The 26175-nt window shown below is 49.7% G+C and overlaps 35 non-coding genes across 35 annotated transcripts; all 35 read left to right on the top strand.

The window, feature by feature from the left end:
- Nucleotides 1-626: 626 nt before the first annotated feature.
- Trnak-uuu lies at nucleotides 627-699 on the top strand. Its single transcript has one exon. It is a non-coding gene; the product is annotated as a tRNA-Lys (tRNA).
- Nucleotides 700-837: 138 nt separating this feature from the next.
- On the top strand, nucleotides 838-919 carry Trnas-cga. The gene has a single exon. It is a non-coding gene; the product is annotated as a tRNA-Ser (tRNA).
- Nucleotides 920-1621: 702 nt separating this feature from the next.
- Nucleotides 1622-1703, top strand: Trnas-uga. The gene has a single exon. It is a non-coding gene; the product is annotated as a tRNA-Ser (tRNA).
- Nucleotides 1704-2885: 1182 nt separating this feature from the next.
- Trnak-uuu lies at nucleotides 2886-2958 on the top strand. The gene has a single exon. It is a non-coding gene; the product is annotated as a tRNA-Lys (tRNA).
- A 138-nt stretch (nucleotides 2959-3096) lies between these two features.
- On the top strand, nucleotides 3097-3178 carry Trnas-cga. Its single transcript has one exon. It is a non-coding gene; the product is annotated as a tRNA-Ser (tRNA).
- Nucleotides 3179-3880: 702 nt separating this feature from the next.
- On the top strand, nucleotides 3881-3962 carry Trnas-uga. The gene has a single exon. It is a non-coding gene; the product is annotated as a tRNA-Ser (tRNA).
- A 1182-nt stretch (nucleotides 3963-5144) lies between these two features.
- Trnak-uuu lies at nucleotides 5145-5217 on the top strand. The gene has a single exon. It is a non-coding gene; the product is annotated as a tRNA-Lys (tRNA).
- Nucleotides 5218-5355: 138 nt separating this feature from the next.
- On the top strand, nucleotides 5356-5437 carry Trnas-cga. The gene has a single exon. It is a non-coding gene; the product is annotated as a tRNA-Ser (tRNA).
- A 702-nt stretch (nucleotides 5438-6139) lies between these two features.
- Trnas-uga lies at nucleotides 6140-6221 on the top strand. Its single transcript has one exon. It is a non-coding gene; the product is annotated as a tRNA-Ser (tRNA).
- Nucleotides 6222-7403: 1182 nt separating this feature from the next.
- Nucleotides 7404-7476, top strand: Trnak-uuu. The gene has a single exon. It is a non-coding gene; the product is annotated as a tRNA-Lys (tRNA).
- A 138-nt stretch (nucleotides 7477-7614) lies between these two features.
- Nucleotides 7615-7696, top strand: Trnas-cga. Its single transcript has one exon. It is a non-coding gene; the product is annotated as a tRNA-Ser (tRNA).
- Nucleotides 7697-8398: 702 nt separating this feature from the next.
- Trnas-uga lies at nucleotides 8399-8480 on the top strand. Its single transcript has one exon. It is a non-coding gene; the product is annotated as a tRNA-Ser (tRNA).
- A 1182-nt stretch (nucleotides 8481-9662) lies between these two features.
- Trnak-uuu lies at nucleotides 9663-9735 on the top strand. The gene has a single exon. It is a non-coding gene; the product is annotated as a tRNA-Lys (tRNA).
- Nucleotides 9736-9873: 138 nt separating this feature from the next.
- On the top strand, nucleotides 9874-9955 carry Trnas-cga. Its single transcript has one exon. It is a non-coding gene; the product is annotated as a tRNA-Ser (tRNA).
- Nucleotides 9956-10657: 702 nt separating this feature from the next.
- Nucleotides 10658-10739, top strand: Trnas-uga. Its single transcript has one exon. It is a non-coding gene; the product is annotated as a tRNA-Ser (tRNA).
- A 1182-nt stretch (nucleotides 10740-11921) lies between these two features.
- Nucleotides 11922-11994, top strand: Trnak-uuu. Its single transcript has one exon. It is a non-coding gene; the product is annotated as a tRNA-Lys (tRNA).
- Nucleotides 11995-12132: 138 nt separating this feature from the next.
- On the top strand, nucleotides 12133-12214 carry Trnas-cga. Its single transcript has one exon. It is a non-coding gene; the product is annotated as a tRNA-Ser (tRNA).
- A 702-nt stretch (nucleotides 12215-12916) lies between these two features.
- Nucleotides 12917-12998, top strand: Trnas-uga. Its single transcript has one exon. It is a non-coding gene; the product is annotated as a tRNA-Ser (tRNA).
- A 1182-nt stretch (nucleotides 12999-14180) lies between these two features.
- Nucleotides 14181-14253, top strand: Trnak-uuu. The gene has a single exon. It is a non-coding gene; the product is annotated as a tRNA-Lys (tRNA).
- A 138-nt stretch (nucleotides 14254-14391) lies between these two features.
- Nucleotides 14392-14473, top strand: Trnas-cga. The gene has a single exon. It is a non-coding gene; the product is annotated as a tRNA-Ser (tRNA).
- A 702-nt stretch (nucleotides 14474-15175) lies between these two features.
- Trnas-uga lies at nucleotides 15176-15257 on the top strand. The gene has a single exon. It is a non-coding gene; the product is annotated as a tRNA-Ser (tRNA).
- Nucleotides 15258-16439: 1182 nt separating this feature from the next.
- Nucleotides 16440-16512, top strand: Trnak-uuu. Its single transcript has one exon. It is a non-coding gene; the product is annotated as a tRNA-Lys (tRNA).
- A 138-nt stretch (nucleotides 16513-16650) lies between these two features.
- Trnas-cga lies at nucleotides 16651-16732 on the top strand. The gene has a single exon. It is a non-coding gene; the product is annotated as a tRNA-Ser (tRNA).
- A 702-nt stretch (nucleotides 16733-17434) lies between these two features.
- Trnas-uga lies at nucleotides 17435-17516 on the top strand. The gene has a single exon. It is a non-coding gene; the product is annotated as a tRNA-Ser (tRNA).
- A 1182-nt stretch (nucleotides 17517-18698) lies between these two features.
- Nucleotides 18699-18771, top strand: Trnak-uuu. Its single transcript has one exon. It is a non-coding gene; the product is annotated as a tRNA-Lys (tRNA).
- A 138-nt stretch (nucleotides 18772-18909) lies between these two features.
- Nucleotides 18910-18991, top strand: Trnas-cga. Its single transcript has one exon. It is a non-coding gene; the product is annotated as a tRNA-Ser (tRNA).
- Nucleotides 18992-19693: 702 nt separating this feature from the next.
- Nucleotides 19694-19775, top strand: Trnas-uga. The gene has a single exon. It is a non-coding gene; the product is annotated as a tRNA-Ser (tRNA).
- Nucleotides 19776-20957: 1182 nt separating this feature from the next.
- Nucleotides 20958-21030, top strand: Trnak-uuu. The gene has a single exon. It is a non-coding gene; the product is annotated as a tRNA-Lys (tRNA).
- Nucleotides 21031-21168: 138 nt separating this feature from the next.
- On the top strand, nucleotides 21169-21250 carry Trnas-cga. The gene has a single exon. It is a non-coding gene; the product is annotated as a tRNA-Ser (tRNA).
- A 702-nt stretch (nucleotides 21251-21952) lies between these two features.
- Trnas-uga lies at nucleotides 21953-22034 on the top strand. Its single transcript has one exon. It is a non-coding gene; the product is annotated as a tRNA-Ser (tRNA).
- A 1182-nt stretch (nucleotides 22035-23216) lies between these two features.
- Nucleotides 23217-23289, top strand: Trnak-uuu. The gene has a single exon. It is a non-coding gene; the product is annotated as a tRNA-Lys (tRNA).
- Nucleotides 23290-23427: 138 nt separating this feature from the next.
- Trnas-cga lies at nucleotides 23428-23509 on the top strand. The gene has a single exon. It is a non-coding gene; the product is annotated as a tRNA-Ser (tRNA).
- A 701-nt stretch (nucleotides 23510-24210) lies between these two features.
- Trnas-uga lies at nucleotides 24211-24292 on the top strand. The gene has a single exon. It is a non-coding gene; the product is annotated as a tRNA-Ser (tRNA).
- Nucleotides 24293-25474: 1182 nt separating this feature from the next.
- Trnak-uuu lies at nucleotides 25475-25547 on the top strand. Its single transcript has one exon. It is a non-coding gene; the product is annotated as a tRNA-Lys (tRNA).
- A 138-nt stretch (nucleotides 25548-25685) lies between these two features.
- Nucleotides 25686-25767, top strand: Trnas-cga. Its single transcript has one exon. It is a non-coding gene; the product is annotated as a tRNA-Ser (tRNA).
- Nucleotides 25768-26175: the final 408 nt, after the last annotated feature.

Genomic DNA, 26175 nt, shown 5'->3' with positions numbered 1-26175 from the left:
AACGAACACATGCAAATGGCAACCTTCAACGTCACCCGAAATAGACTGAAGATCTAAAGGTCCCTGGTTCGATCCCGGGTTTCGGCAGGTATTCGTTTTGATGCGACGCCAATGGAATTACTCTGCGTTTGTGATAATGCAACTACCGCTGACAACAAAAATGACTCTCTCCTGTAGCTGTTCTGGTTGTCTAGTGCATGCCATAAGAGGAACTCACTAGACAACTAACTCCCCTAGAAGCAAAAGAATTAAAAATATCCTACCGACTGCATTCCTTTTTCTGTGTCAGGTGGTGAAGAACGTCTTCAACGGAACCGTGAAATGAGCGAAAGCGTGGGAAACATTGCATTCGAAATGCTTGTGAATTTTCCAATTGCCCAGTGAGTGTCGACAAAACACGTAAATTCTCTGCTCCGACGTATGAGGCGTAACAACTAGTGCAATTTGTTGTTGCATCGTGTGCCAGCAGTCTTCGAGAGTGTGTTACGAGCTTAGCGGGATAAGTTTGTAGACAGCATGTAGGCGACGTTTTATTAGTAACGGCCCCATACAGCGATTGCACAACAGTAAAGGACATGAGTCAATGTATAGTTGTGCATTGTGGGAGGTTTTGCAGCCTCGTCCGAGCCCGGATAGCTCAGTTGGTAGAGCATTAGGCTTTTAACCTAAGGGTCCAGGGTTCAAGTCCCCGTCGAGGCGGAAATTTTAACACTTTGGTAGCGATTCGTCTGGTAGCGGTGGAAACGCTACGGAAAATAATGCAGTTACGCCGTTTACTGACACCACAGTGCTTTAAACGGTAGCAGTTGCATGTGTCGGGAGAACACCGCGCTAACGGCAGTCGTGGCCGAGTGGTTAAGGCGTCTGACTCGAAATCAGATTCCCTCTGGGAGCGTAGGTTCGAATCCTACCGGCTGCGTGCGATTTTGCGTACAGAGGAGCAAACATTTTCGCACACATGTGACATGCGTGGGCGAATGCGGGTGCAAACCAGTGACGCCATTCTCAACAAGACGAAAATTTCCGTTTTAAGAATACTGAGTTTTCGCGACGACCGCTGCTTACTGTGGCTATCGGTTCACCTCACACTGACACTGACGCTGGGACTGCAGAAAGCCGTCGCTGAGATCGTGAGTTCACAGATGTGCTCGAAAGTGATGGACAGAGCGAACATTTCATTTTCTTTTTAAGAATCGCAATTTCCATCACTCGAGTGCGGCCAAAGCAGTGGTGCAGCGTTTCTTTTCTTAAGATCTCGCAGCTGCTTGGAGGTATGTCGATCGTTTTAAGACGACAGAAAACTAGCGTCAGCGGTGCGTCAGTGGGAAGTCGGTGAAGTCGCCATTGGAGCCATAAGCCAGTAATTACGACATACGAATCACTCGCGCACCGCGCAGCTGTACGATAATGCTCGTGCGTGGGCCCGCATAGCTGAGTCGGTAGAGCGCTAGGTTTTCAACCAAAGGGTCCTGGGTTCAAGTCCCTGTCTGGGCGAAAATTAATACACTTTCGTAACGGCTAATGGAAACCCTACAGAAAAGAGTGAGGCCACGCCGTTTTCTGCCATCAGATTGCTTCTAAAGATAGCGGTTTCAGTTGTCGGGAGTCGCTTCCGCCACTGGCAGTCGTGGCCGAGTGGTTAAGGCGTCTGACTTGAAATCAGATTCCCTCTGGGAGCGTAGGTTCGAGTCCTGCCGACTGCGAAAATTTTCTCGCTCTCAAAAGGCGGACGTTCAGCTGCATCCTAGCAGTTGCGTCACTACTAAACACGTGGGTCACCAGCAATGTGCAGTGCTATTTGATCCAGGGCGCAGCGTTACAGTCGCGCCCAGAAGCCGCAGCTCATCTCCGCGTCTCACAGCCGTCCACCTGGTGTTAGTACAAGTGTCGCCTCACTGGGCAGTGCAGATGTGTCCATTTTAGCTTGCAGACGATGACGTGTAGCAATTTATGAGCTAACGCAAGTCGTATGTTTTACCGTGTGTATCTGCTAGATACTGCCTCTCATACGGTGGAGAGACTCACTCCTTCTTGTGTCTCGTTCTCCGCACACGAGTTGCCCCTGGCATCGATATAGCACGGGTTTTCTAGCGTCAGCGAAGTCAATATTACACGAATCGAGTCGACATGTTTGCTTGTTACGATGACGGAAGAAGAAGAAATGTGTGTGGAACTTCACTGCATCGGCTGCTCGCCTTTCAGCGCCCCTGTGTCTTATCAGACGAAGGTGACTGTGAAATTGGCAACGAGGCAGAGGTTAACGAACACATGCAAATGGCAACCTTCAACGTCAGCCGAAATAGACTGAAGATCTAAAGGTCCCTGGTTCGATCCCGGGTTTCGGCAGGTATTCGTTTTGATGCGACGCCAATGGAATTACTCTGCGTTTGTGATAATGCAACTACCGCTGACAACAAAAATGACTCTCTCCTGTAGCTGTTCTGGTTGTCTAGTGCATGCCATAAGAGGAACTCACTAGACAACTAACTCCCCTAGAAGCAAAAGAATTAAAAATATCCTACCGACTGCATTCCTTTTTCTGTGTCAGGTGGTGAAGAACGTCTTCAACGGAACCGTGAAATGAGCGAAAGCGTGGGAAACATTGCATTCGAAATGCTTGTGAATTTTCCAATTGCCCAGTGAGTGTCGACAAAACACGTAAATTCTCTGCTCCGACGTATGAGGCGTAACAACTAGTGCAATTTGTTGTTGCATCGTGTGCCAGCAGTCTTCGAGAGTGTGTTACGAGCTTAGCGGGATAAGTTTGTAGACAGCATGTAGGCGACGTTTTATTAGTAACGGCCCCATACAGCGATTGCACAACAGTAAAGGACATGAGTCAATGTATAGTTGTGCATTGTGGGAGGTTTTGCAGCCTCGTCCGAGCCCGGATAGCTCAGTTGGTAGAGCATTAGGCTTTTAACCTAAGGGTCCAGGGTTCAAGTCCCCGTCGAGGCGGAAATTTTAACACTTTGGTAGCGATTCGTCTGGTAGCGGTGGAAACGCTACGGAAAATAATGCAGTTACGCCGTTTACTGACACCACAGTGCTTTAAACGGTAGCAGTTGCATGTGTCGGGAGAACACCGCGCTAACGGCAGTCGTGGCCGAGTGGTTAAGGCGTCTGACTCGAAATCAGATTCCCTCTGGGAGCGTAGGTTCGAATCCTACCGGCTGCGTGCGATTTTGCGTACAGAGGAGCAAACATTTTCGCACACATGTGACATGCGTGGGCGAATGCGGGTGCAAACCAGTGACGCCATTCTCAACAAGACGAAAATTTCCGTTTTAAGAATACTGAGTTTTCGCGACGACCGCTGCTTACTGTGGCTATCGGTTCACCTCACACTGACACTGACGCTGGGACTGCAGAAAGCCGTCGCTGAGATCGTGAGTTCACAGATGTGCTCGAAAGTGATGGACAGAGCGAACATTTCATTTTCTTTTTAAGAATCGCAATTTCCATCACTCGAGTGCGGCCAAAGCAGTGGTGCAGCGTTTCTTTTCTTAAGATCTCGCAGCTGCTTGGAGGTATGTCGATCGTTTTAAGACGACAGAAAACTAGCGTCAGCGGTGCGTCAGTGGGAAGTCGGTGAAGTCGCCATTGGAGCCATAAGCCAGTAATTACGACATACGAATCACTCGCGCACCGCGCAGCTGTACGATAATGCTCGTGCGTGGGCCCGCATAGCTGAGTCGGTAGAGCGCTAGGTTTTCAACCAAAGGGTCCTGGGTTCAAGTCCCTGTCTGGGCGAAAATTAATACACTTTCGTAACGGCTAATGGAAACCCTACAGAAAAGAGTGAGGCCACGCCGTTTTCTGCCATCAGATTGCTTCTAAAGATGGCGGTTTCAGTTGTCGGGAGTCGCTTCCGCCACTGGCAGTCGTGGCCGAGTGGTTAAGGCGTCTGACTTGAAATCAGATTCCCTCTGGGAGCGTAGGTTCGAGTCCTGCCGACTGCGAAAATTTTCTCGCTCTCAAAAGGCGGACGTTCAGCTGCATCCTAGCAGTTGCGTCACTACTAAACACGTGGGTCACCAGCAATGTGCAGTGCTATTTGATCCAGGGCGCAGCGTTACAGTCGCGCCCAGAAGCCGCAGCTCATCTCCGCGTCTCACAGCCGTCCACCTGGTGTTAGTACAAGTGTCGCCTCACTGGGCAGTGCAGATGTGTCCATTTTAGCTTGCAGACGATGACGTGTAGCAATTTATGAGCTAACGCAAGTCGTATGTTTTACCGTGTGTATCTGCTAGATACTGCCTCTCATACGGTGGAGAGACTCACTCCTTCTTGTGTCTCGTTCTCCGCACACGAGTTGCCCCTGGCATCGATATAGCACGGGTTTTCTAGCGTCAGCGAAGTCAATATTACACGAATCGAGTCGACATGTTTGCTTGTTACGATGACGGAAGAAGAAGAAATGTGTGTGGAACTTCACTGCATCGGCTGCTCGCCTTTCAGCGCCCCTGTGTCTTATCAGACGAAGGTGACTGTGAAATTGGCAACGAGGCAGAGGTTAACGAACACATGCAAATGGCAACCTTCAACGTCAGCCGAAATAGACTGAAGATCTAAAGGTCCCTGGTTCGATCCCGGGTTTCGGCAGGTATTCGTTTTGATGCGACGCCAATGGAATTACTCTGCGTTTGTGATAATGCAACTACCGCTGACAACAAAAATGACTCTCTCCTGTAGCTGTTCTGGTTGTCTAGTGCATGCCATAAGAGGAACTCACTAGACAACTAACTCCCCTAGAAGCAAAAGAATTAAAAATATCCTACCGACTGCATTCCTTTTTCTGTGTCAGGTGGTGAAGAACGTCTTCAACGGAACCGTGAAATGAGCGAAAGCGTGGGAAACATTGCATTCGAAATGCTTGTGAATTTTCCAATTGCCCAGTGAGTGTCGACAAAACACGTAAATTCTCTGCTCCGACGTATGAGGCGTAACAACTAGTGCAATTTGTTGTTGCATCGTGTGCCAGCAGTCTTCGAGAGTGTGTTACGAGCTTAGCGGGATAAGTTTGTAGACAGCATGTAGGCGACGTTTTATTAGTAACGGCCCCATACAGCGATTGCACAACAGTAAAGGACATGAGTCAATGTATAGTTGTGCATTGTGGGAGGTTTTGCAGCCTCGTCCGAGCCCGGATAGCTCAGTTGGTAGAGCATTAGGCTTTTAACCTAAGGGTCCAGGGTTCAAGTCCCCGTCGAGGCGGAAATTTTAACACTTTGGTAGCGATTCGTCTGGTAGCGGTGGAAACGCTACGGAAAATAATGCAGTTACGCCGTTTACTGACACCACAGTGCTTTAAACGGTAGCAGTTGCATGTGTCGGGAGAACACCGCGCTAACGGCAGTCGTGGCCGAGTGGTTAAGGCGTCTGACTCGAAATCAGATTCCCTCTGGGAGCGTAGGTTCGAATCCTACCGGCTGCGTGCGATTTTGCGTACAGAGGAGCAAACATTTTCGCACACATGTGACATGCGTGGGCGAATGCGGGTGCAAACCAGTGACGCCATTCTCAACAAGACGAAAATTTCCGTTTTAAGAATACTGAGTTTTCGCGACGACCGCTGCTTACTGTGGCTATCGGTTCACCTCACACTGACACTGACGCTGGGACTGCAGAAAGCCGTCGCTGAGATCGTGAGTTCACAGATGTGCTCGAAAGTGATGGACAGAGCGAACATTTCATTTTCTTTTTAAGAATCGCAATTTCCATCACTCGAGTGCGGCCAAAGCAGTGGTGCAGCGTTTCTTTTCTTAAGATCTCGCAGCTGCTTGGAGGTATGTCGATCGTTTTAAGACGACAGAAAACTAGCGTCAGCGGTGCGTCAGTGGGAAGTCGGTGAAGTCGCCATTGGAGCCATAAGCCAGTAATTACGACATACGAATCACTCGCGCACCGCGCAGCTGTACGATAATGCTCGTGCGTGGGCCCGCATAGCTGAGTCGGTAGAGCGCTAGGTTTTCAACCAAAGGGTCCTGGGTTCAAGTCCCTGTCTGGGCGAAAATTAATACACTTTCGTAACGGCTAATGGAAACCCTACAGAAAAGAGTGAGGCCACGCCGTTTTCTGCCATCAGATTGCTTCTAAAGATGGCGGTTTCAGTTGTCGGGAGTCGCTTCCGCCACTGGCAGTCGTGGCCGAGTGGTTAAGGCGTCTGACTTGAAATCAGATTCCCTCTGGGAGCGTAGGTTCGAGTCCTGCCGACTGCGAAAATTTTCTCGCTCTCAAAAGGCGGACGTTCAGCTGCATCCTAGCAGTTGCGTCACTACTAAACACGTGGGTCACCAGCAATGTGCAGTGCTATTTGATCCAGGGCGCAGCGTTACAGTCGCGCCCAGAAGCCGCAGCTCATCTCCGCGTCTCACAGCCGTCCACCTGGTGTTAGTACAAGTGTCGCCTCACTGGGCAGTGCAGATGTGTCCATTTTAGCTTGCAGACGATGACGTGTAGCAATTTATGAGCTAACGCAAGTCGTATGTTTTACCGTGTGTATCTGCTAGATACTGCCTCTCATACGGTGGAGAGACTCACTCCTTCTTGTGTCTCGTTCTCCGCACACGAGTTGCCCCTGGCATCGATATAGCACGGGTTTTCTAGCGTCAGCGAAGTCAATATTACACGAATCGAGTCGACATGTTTGCTTGTTACGATGACGGAAGAAGAAGAAATGTGTGTGGAACTTCACTGCATCGGCTGCTCGCCTTTCAGCGCCCCTGTGTCTTATCAGACGAAGGTGACTGTGAAATTGGCAACGAGGCAGAGGTTAACGAACACATGCAAATGGCAACCTTCAACGCCAGCCGAAATAGACTGAAGATCTAAAGGTCCCTGGTTCGATCCCGGGTTTCGGCAGGTATTCGTTTTGATGCGACGCCAATGGAATTACTCTGCGTTTGTGATAATGCAACTACCGCTGACAACAAAAATGACTCTCTCCTGTAGCTGTTCTGGTTGTCTAGTGCATGCCATAAGAGGAACTCACTAGACAACTAACTCCCCTAGAAGCAAAAGAATTAAAAATATCCTACCGACTGCATTCCTTTTTCTGTGTCAGGTGGTGAAGAACGTCTTCAACGGAACCGTGAAATGAGCGAAAGCGTGGGAAACATTGCATTCGAAATGCTTGTGAATTTTCCAATTGCCCAGTGAGTGTCGACAAAACACGTAAATTCTCTGCTCCGACGTATGAGGCGTAACAACTAGTGCAATTTGTTGTTGCATCGTGTGCCAGCAGTCTTCGAGAGTGTGTTACGAGCTTAGCGGGATAAGTTTGTAGACAGCATGTAGGCGACGTTTTATTAGTAACGGCCCCATACAGCGATTGCACAACAGTAAAGGACATGAGTCAATGTATAGTTGTGCATTGTGGGAGGTTTTGCAGCCTCGTCCGAGCCCGGATAGCTCAGTTGGTAGAGCATTAGGCTTTTAACCTAAGGGTCCAGGGTTCAAGTCCCCGTCGAGGCGGAAATTTTAACACTTTGGTAGCGATTCGTCTGGTAGCGGTGGAAACGCTACGGAAAATAATGCAGTTACGCCGTTTACTGACACCACAGTGCTTTAAACGGTAGCAGTTGCATGTGTCGGGAGAACACCGCGCTAACGGCAGTCGTGGCCGAGTGGTTAAGGCGTCTGACTCGAAATCAGATTCCCTCTGGGAGCGTAGGTTCGAATCCTACCGGCTGCGTGCGATTTTGCGTACAGAGGAGCAAACATTTTCGCACACATGTGACATGCGTGGGCGAATGCGGGTGCAAACCAGTGACGCCATTCTCAACAAGACGAAAATTTCCGTTTTAAGAATACTGAGTTTTCGCGACGACCGCTGCTTACTGTGGCTATCGGTTCACCTCACACTGACACTGACGCTGGGACTGCAGAAAGCCGTCGCTGAGATCGTGAGTTCACAGATGTGCTCGAAAGTGATGGACAGAGCGAACATTTCATTTTCTTTTTAAGAATCGCAATTTCCATCACTCGAGTGCGGCCAAAGCAGTGGTGCAGCGTTTCTTTTCTTAAGATCTCGCAGCTGCTTGGAGGTATGTCGATCGTTTTAAGACGACAGAAAACTAGCGTCAGCGGTGCGTCAGTGGGAAGTCGGTGAAGTCGCCATTGGAGCCATAAGCCAGTAATTACGACATACGAATCACTCGCGCACCGCGCAGCTGTACGATAATGCTCGTGCGTGGGCCCGCATAGCTGAGTCGGTAGAGCGCTAGGTTTTCAACCAAAGGGTCCTGGGTTCAAGTCCCTGTCTGGGCGAAAATTAATACACTTTCGTAACGGCTAATGGAAACCCTACAGAAAAGAGTGAGGCCACGCCGTTTTCTGCCATCAGATTGCTTCTAAAGATGGCGGTTTCAGTTGTCGGGAGTCGCTTCCGCCACTGGCAGTCGTGGCCGAGTGGTTAAGGCGTCTGACTTGAAATCAGATTCCCTCTGGGAGCGTAGGTTCGAGTCCTGCCGACTGCGAAAATTTTCTCGCTCTCAAAAGGCGGACGTTCAGCTGCATCCTAGCAGTTGCGTCACTACTAAACACGTGGGTCACCAGCAATGTGCAGTGCTATTTGATCCAGGGCGCAGCGTTACAGTCGCGCCCAGAAGCCGCAGCTCATCTCCGCGTCTCACAGCCGTCCACCTGGTGTTAGTACAAGTGTCGCCTCACTGGGCAGTGCAGATGTGTCCATTTTAGCTTGCAGACGATGACGTGTAGCAATTTATGAGCTAACGCAAGTCGTATGTTTTACCGTGTGTATCTGCTAGATACTGCCTCTCATACGGTGGAGAGACTCACTCCTTCTTGTGTCTCGTTCTCCGCACACGAGTTGCCCCTGGCATCGATATAGCACGGGTTTTCTAGCGTCAGCGAAGTCAATATTACACGAATCGAGTCGACATGTTTGCTTGTTACGATGACGGAAGAAGAAGAAATGTGTGTGGAACTTCACTGCATCGGCTGCTCGCCTTTCAGCGCCCCTGTGTCTTATCAGACGAAGGTGACTGTGAAATTGGCAACGAGGCAGAGGTTAACGAACACATGCAAATGGCAACCTTCAACGTCAGCCGAAATAGACTGAAGATCTAAAGGTCCCTGGTTCGATCCCGGGTTTCGGCAGGTATTCGTTTTGATGCGACGCCAATGGAATTACTCTGCGTTTGTGATAATGCAACTACCGCTGACAACAAAAATGACTCTCTCCTGTAGCTGTTCTGGTTGTCTAGTGCATGCCATAAGAGGAACTCACTAGACAACTAACTCCCCTAGAAGCAAAAGAATTAAAAATATCCTACCGACTGCATTCCTTTTTCTGTGTCAGGTGGTGAAGAACGTCTTCAACGGAACCGTGAAATGAGCGAAAGCGTGGGAAACATTGCATTCGAAATGCTTGTGAATTTTCCAATTGCCCAGTGAGTGTCGACAAAACACGTAAATTCTCTGCTCCGACGTATGAGGCGTAACAACTAGTGCAATTTGTTGTTGCATCGTGTGCCAGCAGTCTTCGAGAGTGTGTTACGAGCTTAGCGGGATAAGTTTGTAGACAGCATGTAGGCGACGTTTTATTAGTAACGGCCCCATACAGCGATTGCACAACAGTAAAGGACATGAGTCAATGTATAGTTGTGCATTGTGGGAGGTTTTGCAGCCTCGTCCGAGCCCGGATAGCTCAGTTGGTAGAGCATTAGGCTTTTAACCTAAGGGTCCAGGGTTCAAGTCCCCGTCGAGGCGGAAATTTTAACACTTTGGTAGCGATTCGTCTGGTAGCGGTGGAAACGCTACGGAAAATAATGCAGTTACGCCGTTTACTGACACCACAGTGCTTTAAACGGTAGCAGTTGCATGTGTCGGGAGAACACCGCGCTAACGGCAGTCGTGGCCGAGTGGTTAAGGCGTCTGACTCGAAATCAGATTCCCTCTGGGAGCGTAGGTTCGAATCCTACCGGCTGCGTGCGATTTTGCGTACAGAGGAGCAAACATTTTCGCACACATGTGACATGCGTGGGCGAATGCGGGTGCAAACCAGTGACGCCATTCTCAACAAGACGAAAATTTCCGTTTTAAGAATACTGAGTTTTCGCGACGACCGCTGCTTACTGTGGCTATCGGTTCACCTCACACTGACACTGACGCTGGGACTGCAGAAAGCCGTCGCTGAGATCGTGAGTTCACAGATGTGCTCGAAAGTGATGGACAGAGCGAACATTTCATTTTCTTTTTAAGAATCGCAATTTCCATCACTCGAGTGCGGCCAAAGCAGTGGTGCAGCGTTTCTTTTCTTAAGATCTCGCAGCTGCTTGGAGGTATGTCGATCGTTTTAAGACGACAGAAAACTAGCGTCAGCGGTGCGTCAGTGGGAAGTCGGTGAAGTCGCCATTGGAGCCATAAGCCAGTAATTACGACATACGAATCACTCGCGCACCGCGCAGCTGTACGATAATGCTCGTGCGTGGGCCCGCATAGCTGAGTCGGTAGAGCGCTAGGTTTTCAACCAAAGGGTCCTGGGTTCAAGTCCCTGTCTGGGCGAAAATTAATACACTTTCGTAACGGCTAATGGAAACCCTACAGAAAAGAGTGAGGCCACGCCGTTTTCTGCCATCAGATTGCTTCTAAAGATGGCGGTTTCAGTTGTCGGGAGTCGCTTCCGTCACTGGCAGTCGTGGCCGAGTGGTTAAGGCGTCTGACTTGAAATCAGATTCCCTCTGGGAGCGTAGGTTCGAGTCCTGCCGACTGCGAAAATTTTCTCGCTCTCAAAAGGCGGACGTTCAGCTGCATCCTAGCAGTTGCGTCACTACTAAACACGTGGGTCACCAGCAATGTGCAGTGCTATTTGATCCAGGGCGCAGCGTTACAGTCGCGCCCAGAAGCCGCAGCTCATCTCCGCGTCTCACAGCCGTCCACCTGGTGTTAGTACAAGTGTCGCCTCACTGGGCAGTGCAGATGTGTCCATTTTAGCTTGCAGACGATGACGTGTAGCAATTTATGAGCTAACGCAAGTCGTATGTTTTACCGTGTGTATCTGCTAGATACTGCCTCTCATACGGTGGAGAGACTCACTCCTTCTTGTGTCTCGTTCTCCGCACACGAGTTGCCCCTGGCATCGATATAGCACGGGTTTTCTAGCGTCAGCGAAGTCAATATTACACGAATCGAGTCGACATGTTTGCTTGTTACGATGACGGAAGAAGAAGAAATGTGTGTGGAACTTCACTGCATCGGCTGCTCGCCTTTCAGCGCCCCTGTGTCTTATCAGACGAAGGTGACTGTGAAATTGGCAACGAGGCAGAGGTTAACGAACACATGCAAATGGCAACCTTCAACGCCAGCCGAAATAGACTGAAGATCTAAAGGTCCCTGGTTCGATCCCGGGTTTCGGCAGGTATTCGTTTTGATGCGACGCCAATGGAATTACTCTGCGTTTGTGATAATGCAACTACCGCTGACAACAAAAATGACTCTCTCCTGTAGCTGTTCTGGTTGTCTAGTGCATGCCATAAGAGGAACTCACTAGACAACTAACTCCCCTAGAAGCAAAAGAATTAAAAATATCCTACCGACTGCATTCCTTTTTCTGTGTCAGGTGGTGAAGAACGTCTTCAACGGAACCGTGAAATGAGCGAAAGCGTGGGAAACATTGCATTCGAAATGCTTGTGAATTTTCCAATTGCCCAGTGAGTGTCGACAAAACACGTAAATTCTCTGCTCCGACGTATGAGGCGTAACAACTAGTGCAATTTGTTGTTGCATCGTGTGCCAGCAGTCTTCGAGAGTGTGTTACGAGCTTAGCGGGATAAGTTTGTAGACAGCATGTAGGCGACGTTTTATTAGTAACGGCCCCATACAGCGATTGCACAACAGTAAAGGACATGAGTCAATGTATAGTTGTGCATTGTGGGAGGTTTTGCAGCCTCGTCCGAGCCCGGATAGCTCAGTTGGTAGAGCATTAGGCTTTTAACCTAAGGGTCCAGGGTTCAAGTCCCCGTCGAGGCGGAAATTTTAACACTTTGGTAGCGATTCGTCTGGTAGCGGTGGAAACGCTACGGAAAATAATGCAGTTACGCCGTTGACTGACACCACAGTGCTTTAAACGGTAGCAGTTGCATGTGTCGGGAGAACACCGCGCTAACGGCAGTCGTGGCCGAGTGGTTAAGGCGTCTGACTCGAAATCAGATTCCCTCTGGGAGCGTAGGTTCGAATCCTACCGGCTGCGTGCGATTTTGCGTACAGAGGAGCAAACATTTTCGCACACATGTGACATGCGTGGGCGAATGCGGGTGCAAACCAGTGACGCCATTCTCAACAAGACGAAAATTTCCGTTTTAAGAATACTGAGTTTTCGCGACGACCGCTGCTTACTGTGGCTATCGGTTCACCTCACACTGACACTGACGCTGGGACTGCAGAAAGCCGTCGCTGAGATCGTGAGTTCACAGATGTGCTCGAAAGTGATGGACAGAGCGAACATTTCATTTTCTTTTTAAGAATCGCAATTTCCATCACTCGAGTGCGGCCAAAGCAGTGGTGCAGCGTTTCTTTTCTTAAGATCTCGCAGCTGCTTGGAGGTATGTCGATCGTTTTAAGACGACAGAAAACTAGCGTCAGCGGTGCGTCAGTGGGAAGTCGGTGAAGTCGCCATTGGAGCCATAAGCCAGTAATTACGACATACGAATCACTCGCGCACCGCGCAGCTGTACGATAATGCTCGTGCGTGGGCCCGCATAGCTGAGTCGGTAGAGCGCTAGGTTTTCAACCAAAGGGTCCTGGGTTCAAGTCCCTGTCTGGGCGAAAATTAATACACTTTCGTAACGGCTAATGGAAACCCTACAGAAAAGAGTGAGGCCACGCCGTTTTCTGCCATCAGATTGCTTCTAAAGATGGCGGTTTCAGTTGTCGGGAGTCGCTTCCGCCACTGGCAGTCGTGGCCGAGTGGTTAAGGCGTCTGACTTGAAATCAGATTCCCTCTGGGAGCGTAGGTTCGAGTCCTGCCGACTGCGAAAATTTTCTCGCTCTCAAAAGGCGGACGTTCAGCTGCATCCTAGCAGTTGCGTCACTACTAAACACGTGGGTCACCAGCAATGTGCAGTGCTATTTGATCCAGGGCGCAGCGTTACAGTCGCGCCCAGAAGCCGCAGCTCATCTCCGCGTCTCACAGCCGTCCACCTGGTGTTAGTACAAGTGTCGCCTCACTGGGCAGTGCAGATGTGTCCATTTTAGCTTGCAGACGATGACGTGTAGCAATTTATGAGCTAACGCAAGTCGTATGTTTTACCGTGTGTATCTGCTAGATACTGCCTCTCATACGGTGGAGAGACTCACTCCTTCTTGTGTCTCGTTCTCCGCACACGAGTTGCCCCTGGCATCGATATAGCACGGGTTTTCTAGCGTCAGCGAAGTCAATATTACACGAATCGAGTCGACATGTTTGCTTGTTACGATGACGGAAGAAGAAGAAATGTGTGTGGAACTTCACTGCATCGGCTGCTCGCCTTTCAGCGCCCCTGTGTCTTATCAGACGAAGGTGACTGTGAAATTGGCAACGAGGCAGAGGTTAACGAACACATGCAAATGGCAACCTTCAACGTCAGCCGAAATAGACTGAAGATCTAAAGGTCCCTGGTTCGATCCCGGGTTTCGGCAGGTATTCGTTTTGATGCGACGCCAATGGAATTACTCTGCGTTTGTGATAATGCAACTACCGCTGACAACAAAAATGACTCTCTCCTGTAGCTGTTCTGGTTGTCTAGTGCATGCCATAAGAGGAACTCACTAGACAACTAACTCCCCTAGAAGCAAAAGAATTAAAAATATCCTACCGACTGCATTCCTTTTTCTGTGTCAGGTGGTGAAGAACGTCTTCAACGGAACCGTGAAATGAGCGAAAGCGTGGGAAACATTGCATTCGAAATGCTTGTGAATTTTCCAATTGCCCAGTGAGTGTCGACAAAACACGTAAATTCTCTGCTCCGACGTATGAGGCGTAACAACTAGTGCAATTTGTTGTTGCATCGTGTGCCAGCAGTCTTCGAGAGTGTGTTACGAGCTTAGCGGGATAAGTTTGTAGACAGCATGTAGGCGACGTTTTATTAGTAACGGCCCCATACAGCGATTGCACAACAGTAAAGGACATGAGTCAATGTATAGTTGTGCATTGTGGGAGGTTTTGCAGCCTCGTCCGAGCCCGGATAGCTCAGTTGGTAGAGCACTAGGCTTTTAACCTAAGGGTCCAGGGTTCAAGTCCCCGTCGAGGCGGAAATTTTAACACTTTGGTAGCGATTCGTCTGGTAGCGGTGGAAACGCTACGGAAAATAATGCAGTTACGCCGTTTACTGACACCACAGTGCTTTAAACGGTAGCAGTTGCATGTGTCGGGAGAACACCGCGCTAACGGCAGTCGTGGCCGAGTGGTTAAGGCGTCTGACTCGAAATCAGATTCCCTCTGGGAGCGTAGGTTCGAATCCTACCGGCTGCGTGCGATTTTGCGTACAGAGGAGCAAACATTTTCGCACACATGTGACATGCGTGGGCGAATGCGGGTGCAAACCAGTGACGCCATTCTCAACAAGACGAAAATTTCCGTTTTAAGAATACTGAGTTTTCGCGACGACCGCTGCTTACTGTGGCTATCGGTTCACCTCACACTGACACTGACGCTGGGACTGCAGAAAGCCGTCGCTGAGATCGTGAGTTCACAGATGTGCTCGAAAGTGATGGACAGAGCGAACATTTCATTTTCTTTTTAAGAATCGCAATTTCCATCACTCGAGTGCGGCCAAAGCAGTGGTGCAGCGTTTCTTTTCTTAAGATCTCGCAGCTGCTTGGAGGTATGTCGATCGTTTTAAGACGACAGAAAACTAGCGTCAGCGGTGCGTCAGTGGGAAGTCGGTGAAGTCGCCATTGGAGCCATAAGCCAGTAATTACGACATACGAATCACTCGCGCACCGCGCAGCTGTACGATAATGCTCGTGCGTGGGCCCGCATAGCTGAGTCGGTAGAGCGCTAGGTTTTCAACCAAAGGGTCCTGGGTTCAAGTCCCTGTCTGGGCGAAAATTAATACACTTTCGTAACGGCTAATGGAAACCCTACAGAAAAGAGTGAGGCCACGCCGTTTTCTGCCATCAGATTGCTTCTAAAGATGGCGGTTTCAGTTGTCGGGAGTCGCTTCCGCCACTGGCAGTCGTGGCCGAGTGGTTAAGGCGTCTGACTTGAAATCAGATTCCCTCTGGGAGCGTAGGTTCGAGTCCTGCCGACTGCGAAAATTTTCTCGCTCTCAAAAGGCGGACGTTCAGCTGCATCCTAGCAGTTGCGTCACTACTAAACACGTGGGTCACCAGCAATGTGCAGTGCTATTTGATCCAGGGCGCAGCGTTACAGTCGCGCCCAGAAGCCGCAGCTCATCTCCGCGTCTCACAGCCGTCCACCTGGTGTTAGTACAAGTGTCGCCTCACTGGGCAGTGCAGATGTGTCCATTTTAGCTTGCAGACGATGACGTGTAGCAATTTATGAGCTAACGCAAGTCGTATGTTTTACCGTGTGTATCTGCTAGATACTGCCTCTCATACGGTGGAGAGACTCACTCCTTCTTGTGTCTCGTTCTCCGCACACGAGTTGCCCCTGGCATCGATATAGCACGGGTTTTCTAGCGTCAGCGAAGTCAATATTACACGAATCGAGTCGACATGTTTGCTTGTTACGATGACGGAAGAAGAAGAAATGTGTGTGGAACTTCACTGCATCGGCTGCTCGCCTTTCAGCGCCCCTGTGTCTTATCAGACGAAGGTGACTGTGAAATTGGCAACGAGGCAGAGGTTAACGAACACATGCAAATGGCAACCTTCAACGTCAGCCGAAATAGACTGAAGATCTAAAGGTCCCTGGTTCGATCCCGGGTTTCGGCAGGTATTCGTTTTGATGCGACGCCAATGGAATTACTCTGCGTTTGTGATAATGCAACTACCGCTGACAACAAAAATGACTCTCTCCTGTAGCTGTTCTGGTTGTCTAGTGCATGCCATAAGAGGAACTCACTAGACAACTAACTCCCCTAGAAGCAAAAGAATTAAAAATATCCTACCGACTGCATTCCTTTTTCTGTGTCAGGTGGTGAAGAACGTCTTCAACGGAACCGTGAAATGAGCGAAAGCGTGGGAAACATTGCATTCGAAATGCTTGTGAATTTTCCAATTGCCCAGTGAGTGTCGACAAAACACGTAAATTCTCTGCTCCGACGTATGAGGCGTAACAACTAGTGCAATTTGTTGTTGCATCGTGTGCCAGCAGTCTTCGAGAGTGTGTTACGAGCTTAGCGGGATAAGTTTGTAGACAGCATGTAGGCGACGTTTTATTAGTAACGGCCCCATACAGCGATTGCACAACAGTAAAGGACATGAGTCAATGTATAGTTGTGCATTGTGGGAGGTTTTGCAGCCTCGTCCGAGCCCGGATAGCTCAGTTGGTAGAGCATTAGGCTTTTAACCTAAGGGTCCAGGGTTCAAGTCCCCGTCGAGGCGGAAATTTTAACACTTTGGTAGCGATTCGTCTGGTAGCGGTGGAAACGCTACGGAAAATAATGCAGTTACGCCGTTTACTGACACCACAGTGCTTTAAACGGTAGCAGTTGCATGTGTCGGGAGAACACCGCGCTAACGGCAGTCGTGGCCGAGTGGTTAAGGCGTCTGACTCGAAATCAGATTCCCTCTGGGAGCGTAGGTTCGAATCCTACCGGCTGCGTGCGATTTTGCGTACAGAGGAGCAAACATTTTCGCACACATGTGACATGCGTGGGCGAATGCGGGTGCAAACCAGTGACGCCATTCTCAACAAGACGAAAATTTCCGTTTTAAGAATACTGAGTTTTCGCGACGACCGCTGCTTACTGTGGCTATCGGTTCACCTCACACTGACACTGACGCTGGGACTGCAGAAAGCCGTCGCTGAGATCGTGAGTTCACAGATGTGCTCGAAAGTGATGGACAGAGCGAACATTTCATTTTCTTTTTAAGAATCGCAATTTCCATCACTCGAGTGCGGCCAAAGCAGTGGTGCAGCGTTTCTTTTCTTAAGATCTCGCAGCTGCTTGGAGGTATGTCGATCGTTTTAAGACGACAGAAAACTAGCGTCAGCGGTGCGTCAGTGGGAAGTCGGTGAAGTCGCCATTGGAGCCATAAGCCAGTAATTACGACATACGAATCACTCGCGCACCGCGCAGCTGTACGATAATGCTCGTGCGTGGGCCCGCATAGCTGAGTCGGTAGAGCGCTAGGTTTTCAACCAAAGGGTCCTGGGTTCAAGTCCCTGTCTGGGCGAAAATTAATACACTTTCGTAACGGCTAATGGAAACCCTACAGAAAAGAGTGAGGCCACGCCGTTTTCTGCCATCAGATTGCTTCTAAAGATGGCGGTTTCAGTTGTCGGGAGTCGCTTCCGCCACCGGCAGTCGTGGCCGAGTGGTTAAGGCGTCTGACTTGAAATCAGATTCCCTCTGGGAGCGTAGGTTCGAGTCCTGCCGACTGCGAAAATTTTCTCGCTCTCAAAAGGCGGACGTTCAGCTGCATCCTAGCAGTTGCGTCACTACTAAACACGTGGGTCACCAGCAATGTGCAGTGCTATTTGATCCAGGGCGCAGCGTTACAGTCGCGCCCAGAAGCCGCAGCTCATCTCCGCGTCTCACAGCCGTCCACCTGGTGTTAGTACAAGTGTCGCCTCACTGGGCAGTGCAGATGTGTCCATTTTAGCTTGCAGACGATGACGTGTAGCAATTTATGAGCTAACGCAAGTCGTATGTTTTACCGTGTGTATCTGCTAGATACTGCCTCTCATACGGTGGAGAGACTCACTCCTTCTTGTGTCTCGTTCTCCGCACACGAGTTGCCCCTGGCATCGATATAGCACGGGTTTTCTAGCGTCAGCGAAGTCAATATTACACGAATCGAGTCGACATGTTTGCTTGTTACGATGACGGAAGAAGAAGAAATGTGTGTGGAACTTCACTGCATCGGCTGCTCGCCTTTCAGCGCCCCTGTGTCTTATCAGACGAAGGTGACTGTGAAATTGGCAACGAGGCAGAGGTTAACGAACACATGCAAATGGCAACCTTCAACGTCAGCCGAAATAGACTGAAGATCTAAAGGTCCCTGGTTCGATCCCGGGTTTCGGCAGGTATTCGTTTTGATGCGACGCCAATGGAATTACTCTGCGTTTGTGATAATGCAACTACCGCTGACAACAAAAATGACTCTCTCCTGTAGCTGTTCTGGTTGTCTAGTGCATGCCATAAGAGGAACTCACTAGACAACTAACTCCCCTAGAAGCAAAAGAATTAAAAATATCCTACCGACTGCATTCCTTTTTCTGTGTCAGGTGGTGAAGAACGTCTTCAACGGAACCGTGAAATGAGCGAAAGCGTGGGAAACATTGCATTCGAAATGCTTGTGAATTTTCCAATTGCCCAGTGAGTGTCGACAAAACACGTAAATTCTCTGCTCCGACGTATGAGGCGTAACAACTAGTGCAATTTGTTGTTGCATCGTGTGCCAGCAGTCTTCGAGAGTGTGTTACGAGCTTAGCGGGATAAGTTTGTAGACAGCATGTAGGCGACGTTTTATTAGTAACGGCCCCATACAGCGATTGCACAACAGTAAAGGACATGAGTCAATGTATAGTTGTGCATTGTGGGAGGTTTTGCAGCCTCGTCCGAGCCCGGATAGCTCAGTTGGTAGAGCATTAGGCTTTTAACCTAAGGGTCCAGGGTTCAAGTCCCCGTCGAGGCGGAAATTTTAACACTTTGGTAGCGATTCGTCTGGTAGCGGTGGAAACGCTACGGAAAATAATGCAGTTACGCCGTTTACTGACACCACAGTGCTTTAAACGGTAGCAGTTGCATGTGTCGGGAGAACACCGCGCTAACGGCAGTCGTGGCCGAGTGGTTAAGGCGTCTGACTCGAAATCAGATTCCCTCTGGGAGCGTAGGTTCGAATCCTACCGGCTGCGTGCGATTTTGCGTACAGAGGAGCAAACATTTTCGCACACATGTGACATGCGTGGGCGAATGCGGGTGCAAACCAGTGACGCCATTCTCAACAAGACGAAAATTTCCGTTTTAAGAATACTGAGTTTTCGCGACGACCGCTGCTTACTGTGGCTATCGGTTCACCTCACACTGACACTGACGCTGGGACTGCAGAAAGCCGTCGCTGAGATCGTGAGTTCACAGATGTGCTCGAAAGTGATGGACAGAGCGAACATTTCATTTTCTTTTTAAGAATCGCAATTTCCATCACTCGAGTGCGGCCAAAGCAGTGGTGCAGCGTTTCTTTTCTTAAGATCTCGCAGCTGCTTGGAGGTATGTCGATCGTTTTAAGACGACAGAAAACTAGCGTCAGCGGTGCGTCAGTGGGAAGTCGGTGAAGTCGCCATTGGAGCCATAAGCCAGTAATTACGACATACGAATCACTCGCGCACCGCGCAGCTGTACGATAATGCTCGTGCGTGGGCCCGCATAGCTGAGTCGGTAGAGCGCTAGGTTTTCAACCAAAGGGTCCTGGGTTCAAGTCCCTGTCTGGGCGAAAATTAATACACTTTCGTAACGGCTAATGGAAACCCTACAGAAAAGAGTGAGGCCACGCCGTTTTCTGCCATCAGATTGCTTCTAAAGATGGCGGTTTCAGTTGTCGGGAGTCGCTTCCGCCACCGGCAGTCGTGGCCGAGTGGTTAAGGCGTCTGACTTGAAATCAGATTCCCTCTGGGAGCGTAGGTTCGAGTCCTGCCGACTGCGAAAATTTTCTCGCTCTCAAAAGGCGGACGTTCAGCTGCATCCTAGCAGTTGCGTCACTACTAAACACGTGGGTCACCAGCAATGTGCAGTGCTATTTGATCCAGGGCGCAGCGTTACAGTCGCGCCCAGAAGCCGCAGCTCATCTCCGCGTCTCACAGCCGTCCACCTGGTGTTAGTACAAGTGTCGCCTCACTGGGCAGTGCAGATGTGTCCATTTTAGCTTGCAGACGATGACGTGTAGCAATTTATGAGCTAACGCAAGTCGTATGTTTTACCGTGTGTATCTGCTAGATACTGCCTCTCATACGGTGGAGAGACTCACTCCTTCTTGTGTCTCGTTCTCCGCACACGAGTTGCCCCTGGCATCGATATAGCACGGGTTTTCTAGCGTCAGCGAAGTCAATATTACACGAATCGAGTCGACATGTTTGCTTGTTACGATGACGGAAGAAGAAGAAATGTGTGTGGAACTTCACTGCATCGGCTGCTCGCCTTTCAGCGCCCCTGTGTCTTATCAGACGAAGGTGACTGTGAAATTGGCAACGAGGCAGAGGTTAACGAACACATGCAAATGGCAACCTTCAACGTCAGCCGAAATAGACTGAAGATCTAAAGGTCCCTGGTTCGATCCCGGGTTTCGGCAGGTATTCGTTTTGATGCGACGCCAATGGAATTACTCTGCGTTTGTGATAATGCAACTACCGCTGACAACAAAAATGACTCTCTCCTGTAGCTGTTCTGGTTGTCTAGTGCATGCCATAAGAGGAACTCACTAGACAACTAACTCCCCTAGAAGCAAAAGAATTAAAAATATCCTACCGACTGCATTCCTTTTTCTGTGTCAGGTGGTGAAGAACGTCTTCAACGGAACCGTGAAATGAGCGAAAGCGTGGGAAACATTGCATTCGAAATGCTTGTGAATTTTCCAATTGCCCAGTGAGTGTCGACAAAACACGTAAATTCTCTGCTCCGACGTATGAGGCGTAACAACTAGTGCAATTTGTTGTTGCATCGTGTGCCAGCAGTCTTCGAGAGTGTGTTACGAGCTTAGCGGGATAAGTTTGTAGACAGCATGTAGGCGACGTTTTATTAGTAACGGCCCCATACAGCGATTGCACAACAGTAAAGGACATGAGTCAATGTATAGTTGTGCATTGTGGGAGGTTTTGCAGCCTCGTCCGAGCCCGGATAGCTCAGTTGGTAGAGCATTAGGCTTTTAACCTAAGGGTCCAGGGTTCAAGTCCCCGTCGAGGCGGAAATTTTAACACTTTGGTAGCGATTCGTCTGGTAGCGGTGGAAACGCTACGGAAAATAATGCAGTTACGCCGTTTACTGACACCACAGTGCTTTAAACGGTAGCAGTTGCATGTGTCGGGAGAACACCGCGCTAACGGCAGTCGTGGCCGAGTGGTTAAGGCGTCTGACTCGAAATCAGATTCCCTCTGGGAGCGTAGGTTCGAATCCTACCGGCTGCGTGCGATTTTGCGTACAGAGGAGCAAACATTTTCGCACACATGTGACATGCGTGGGCGAATGCGGGTGCAAACCAGTGACGCCATTCTCAACAAGACGAAAATTTCCGTTTTAAGAATACTGAGTTTTCGCGACGACCGCTGCTTACTGTGGCTATCGGTTCACCTCACACTGACACTGACGCTGGGACTGCAGAAAGCCGTCGCTGAGATCGTGAGTTCACAGATGTGCTCGAAAGTGATGGACAGAGCGAACATTTCATTTTCTTTTTAAGAATCGCAATTTCCATCACTCGAGTGCGGCCAAAGCAGTGGTGCAGCGTTTCTTTTCTTAAGATCTCGCAGCTGCTTGGAGGTATGTCGATCGTTTTAAGACGACAGAAAACTAGCGTCAGCGGTGCGTCAGTGGGAAGTCGGTGAAGTCGCCATTGGAGCCATAAGCCAGTAATTACGACATACGAATCACTCGCGCACCGCGCAGCTGTACGATAATGCTCGTGCGTGGGCCCGCATAGCTGAGTCGGTAGAGCGCTAGGTTTTCAACCAAAGGGTCCTGGGTTCAAGTCCCTGTCTGGGCGAAAATTAATACACTTTCGTAACGGCTAATGGAAACCCTACAGAAAAGAGTGAGGCCACGCCGTTTTCTGCCATCAGATTGCTTCTAAAGATGGCGGTTTCAGTTGTCGGGAGTCGCTTCCGCCACCGGCAGTCGTGGCCGAGTGGTTAAGGCGTCTGACTTGAAATCAGATTCCCTCTGGGAGCGTAGGTTCGAGTCCTGCCGACTGCGAAAATTTTCTCGCTCTCAAAAGGCGGACGTTCAGCTGCATCCTAGCAGTTGCGTCACTACTAAACACGTGGGTCACCAGCAATGTGCAGTGCTATTTGATCCAGGGCGCAGCGTTACAGTCGCGCCCAGAAGCCGCAGCTCATCTCCGCGTCTCACAGCCGTCCACCTGGTGTTAGTACAAGTGTCGCCTCACTGGGCAGTGCAGATGTGTCCATTTTAGCTTGCAGACGATGACGTGTAGCAATTTATGAGCTAACGCAAGTCGTATGTTTTACCGTGTGTATCTGCTAGATACTGCCTCTCATACGGTGGAGAGACTCACTCCCTCTTGTGTCTCGTTCTCCGCACACGAGTTGCCCCTGGCATCGATATAGCACGGGTTTTCTAGCGTCAGCGAAGTCAATATTACACGAATCGAGTCGACATGTTTGCTTGTTACGATGACGGAAGAAGAAGAAATGTGTGTGGAACTTCACTGCATCGGCTGCTCGCCTTTCAGCGCCCCTGTGTCTTATCAGACGAAGGTGACTGTGAAATTGGCAACGAGGCAGAGGTTAACGAACACATGCAAATGGCAACCTTCAACGTCAGCCGAAATAGACTGAAGATCTAAAGGTCCCTGGTTCGATCCCGGGTTTCGGCAGGTATTCGTTTTGATGCGACGCCAATGGAATTACTCTGCGTTTGTGATAATGCAACTACCGCTGACAACAAAAATGACTCTCTCCTGTAGCTGTTCTGGTTGTCTAGTGCATGCCATAAGAGGAACTCACTAGACAACTAACTCCCCTAGAAGCAAAAGAATTAAAAATATCCTACCGACTGCATTCCTTTTTCTGTGTCAGGTGGTGAAGAACGTCTTCAACGGAACCGTGAAATGAGCGAAAGCGTGGGAAACATTGCATTCGAAATGCTTGTGAATTTTCCAATTGCCCAGTGAGTGTCGACAAAACACGTAAATTCTCTGCTCCGACGTATGAGGCGTAACAACTAGTGCAATTTGTTGTTGCATCGTGTGCCAGCAGTCTTCGAGAGTGTGTTACGAGCTTAGCGGGATAAGTTTGTAGACAGCATGTAGGCGACGTTTTATTAGTAACGGCCCCATACAGCGATTGCACAACAGTAAAGGACATGAGTCAATGTATAGTTGTGCATTGTGGGAGGTTTTGCAGCCTCGTCCGAGCCCGGATAGCTCAGTTGGTAGAGCATTAGGCTTTTAACCTAAGGGTCCAGGGTTCAAGTCCCCGTCGAGGCGGAAATTTTAACACTTTGGTAGCGATTCGTCTGGTAGCGGTGGAAACGCTACGGAAAATAATGCAGTTACGCCGTTTACTGACACCACAGTGCTTTAAACGGTAGCAGTTGCATGTGTCGGGAGAACACCGCGCTAACGGCAGTCGTGGCCGAGTGGTTAAGGCGTCTGACTCGAAATCAGATTCCCTCTGGGAGCGTAGGTTCGAATCCTACCGGCTGCGTGCGATTTTGCGTACAGAGGAGCAAACATTTTGCACACATGTGACATGCGTGGGCGAATGCGGGTGCAAACCAGTGACGCCATTCTCAACAAGACGAAAATTTCCGTTTTAAGAATACTGAGTTTTCGCGACGACCGCTGCTTACTGTGGCTATCGGTTCACCTCACACTGACACTGACGCTGGGACTGCAGAAAGCCGTCGCTGAGATCGTGAGTTCACAGATGTGCTCGAAAGTGATGGACAGAGCGAACATTTCATTTTCTTTTTAAGAATCGCAATTTCCATCACTCGAGTGCGGCCAAAGCAGTGGTGCAGCGTTTCTTTTCTTAAGATCTCGCAGCTGCTTGGAGGTATGTCGATCGTTTTAAGACGACAGAAAACTAGCGTCAGCGGTGCGTCAGTGGGAAGTCGGTGAAGTCGCCATTGGAGCCATAAGCCAGTAATTACGACATACGAATCACTCGCGCACCGCGCAGCTGTACGATAATGCTCGTGCGTGGGCCCGCATAGCTGAGTCGGTAGAGCGCTAGGTTTTCAACCAAAGGGTCCTGGGTTCAAGTCCCTGTCTGGGCGAAAATTAATACACTTTCGTAACGGCTAATGGAAACCCTACAGAAAAGAGTGAGGCCACGCCGTTTTCTGCCATCAGATTGCTTCTAAAGATGGCGGTTTCAGTTGTCGGGAGTCGCTTCCGCCACCGGCAGTCGTGGCCGAGTGGTTAAGGCGTCTGACTTGAAATCAGATTCCCTCTGGGAGCGTAGGTTCGAGTCCTGCCGACTGCGAAAATTTTCTCGCTCTCAAAAGGCGGACGTTCAGCTGCATCCTAGCAGTTGCGTCACTACTAAACACGTGGGTCACCAGCAATGTGCAGTGCTATTTGATCCAGGGCGCAGCGTTACAGTCGCGCCCAGAAGCCGCAGCTCATCTCCGCGTCTCACAGCCGTCCACCTGGTGTTAGTACAAGTGTCGCCTCACTGGGCAGTGCAGATGTGTCCATTTTAGCTTGCAGACGATGACGTGTAGCAATTTATGAGCTAACGCAAGTCGTATGTTTTACCGTGTGTATCTGCTAGATACTGCCTCTCATACGGTGGAGAGACTCACTCCTTCTTGTGTCTCGTTCTCCGCACACGAGTTGCCCCTGGCATCGATATAGCACGGGTTTTCTAGCGTCAGCGAAGTCAATATTACACGAATCGAGTCGACATGTTTGCTTGTTACGATGACGGAAGAAGAAGAAATGTGTGTGGAACTTCACTGCATCGGCTGCTCGCCTTTCAGCGCCCCTGTGTCTTATCAGACGAAGGTGACTGTGAAATTGGCAACGAGGCAGAGGTTAACGAACACATGCAAATGGCAACCTTCAACGTCAGCCGAAATAGACTGAAGATCTAAAGGTCCCTGGTTCGATCCCGGGTTTCGGCAGGTATTCGTTTTGATGCGACGCCAATGGAATTACTCTGCGTTTGTGATAATGCAACTACCGCTGACAACAAAAATGACTCTCTCCTGTAGCTGTTCTGGTTGTCTAGTGCATGCCATAAGAGGAACTCACTAGACAACTAACTCCCCTAGAAGCAAAAGAATTAAAAATATCCTACCGACTGCATTCCTTTTTCTGTGTCAGGTGGTGAAGAACGTCTTCAACGGAACCGTGAAATGAGCGAAAGCGTGGGAAACATTGCATTCGAAATGCTTGTGAATTTTCCAATTGCCCAGTGAGTGTCGACAAAACACGTAAATTCTCTGCTCCGACGTATGAGGCGTAACAACTAGTGCAATTTGTTGTTGCATCGTGTGCCAGCAGTCTTCGAGAGTGTGTTACGAGCTTAGCGGGATAAGTTTGTAGACAGCATGTAGGCGACGTTTTATTAGTAACGGCCCCATACAGCGATTGCACAACAGTAAAGGACATGAGTCAATGTATAGTTGTGCATTGTGGGAGGTTTTGCAGCCTCGTCCGAGCCCGGATAGCTCAGTTGGTAGAGCATTAGGCTTTTAACCTAAGGGTCCAGGGTTCAAGTCCCCGTCGAGGCGGAAATTTTAACACTTTGGTAGCGATTCGTCTGGTAGCGGTGGAAACGCTACGGAAAATAATGCAGTTACGCCGTTTACTGACACCACAGTGCTTTAAACGGTAGCAGTTGCATGTGTCGGGAGAACACCGCGCTAACGGCAGTCGTGGCCGAGTGGTTAAGGCGTCTGACTCGAAATCAGATTCCCTCTGGGAGCGTAGGTTCGAATCCTACCGGCTGCGTGCGATTTTGCGTACAGAGGAGCAAACATTTTCGCACACATGTGACATGCGTGGGCGAATGCGGGTGCAAACCAGTGACGCCATTCTCAACAAGACGAAAATTTCCGTTTTAAGAATACTGAGTTTTCGCGACGACCGCTGCTTACTGTGGCTATCGGTTCACCTCACACTGACACTGACGCTGGGACTGCAGAAAGCCGTCGCTGAGATCGTGAGTTCACAGATGTGCTCGAAAGTGATGGACAGAGCGAACATTTCATTTTCTTTTTAAGAATCGCAATTTCCATCACTCGAGTGCGGCCAAAGCAGTGGTGCAGCGTTTCTTTTCTTAAGATCTCGCAGCTGCTTGGAGGTATGTCGATCGTTTTAAGACGACAGAAAACTAGCGTCAGCGGTGCGTCAGTGGGA

Source organism: Schistocerca americana, unplaced genomic scaffold (assembly GCF_021461395.2).
Source record: "Schistocerca americana isolate TAMUIC-IGC-003095 unplaced genomic scaffold, iqSchAmer2.1 HiC_scaffold_647, whole genome shotgun sequence".
NCBI classification, from domain to species: domain Eukaryota; kingdom Metazoa; phylum Arthropoda; class Insecta; order Orthoptera; family Acrididae; genus Schistocerca; species Schistocerca americana.
Note: the sequence above shows the minus strand (reverse complement) of the source record. Positions and strands in the feature narration are given on the sequence as shown.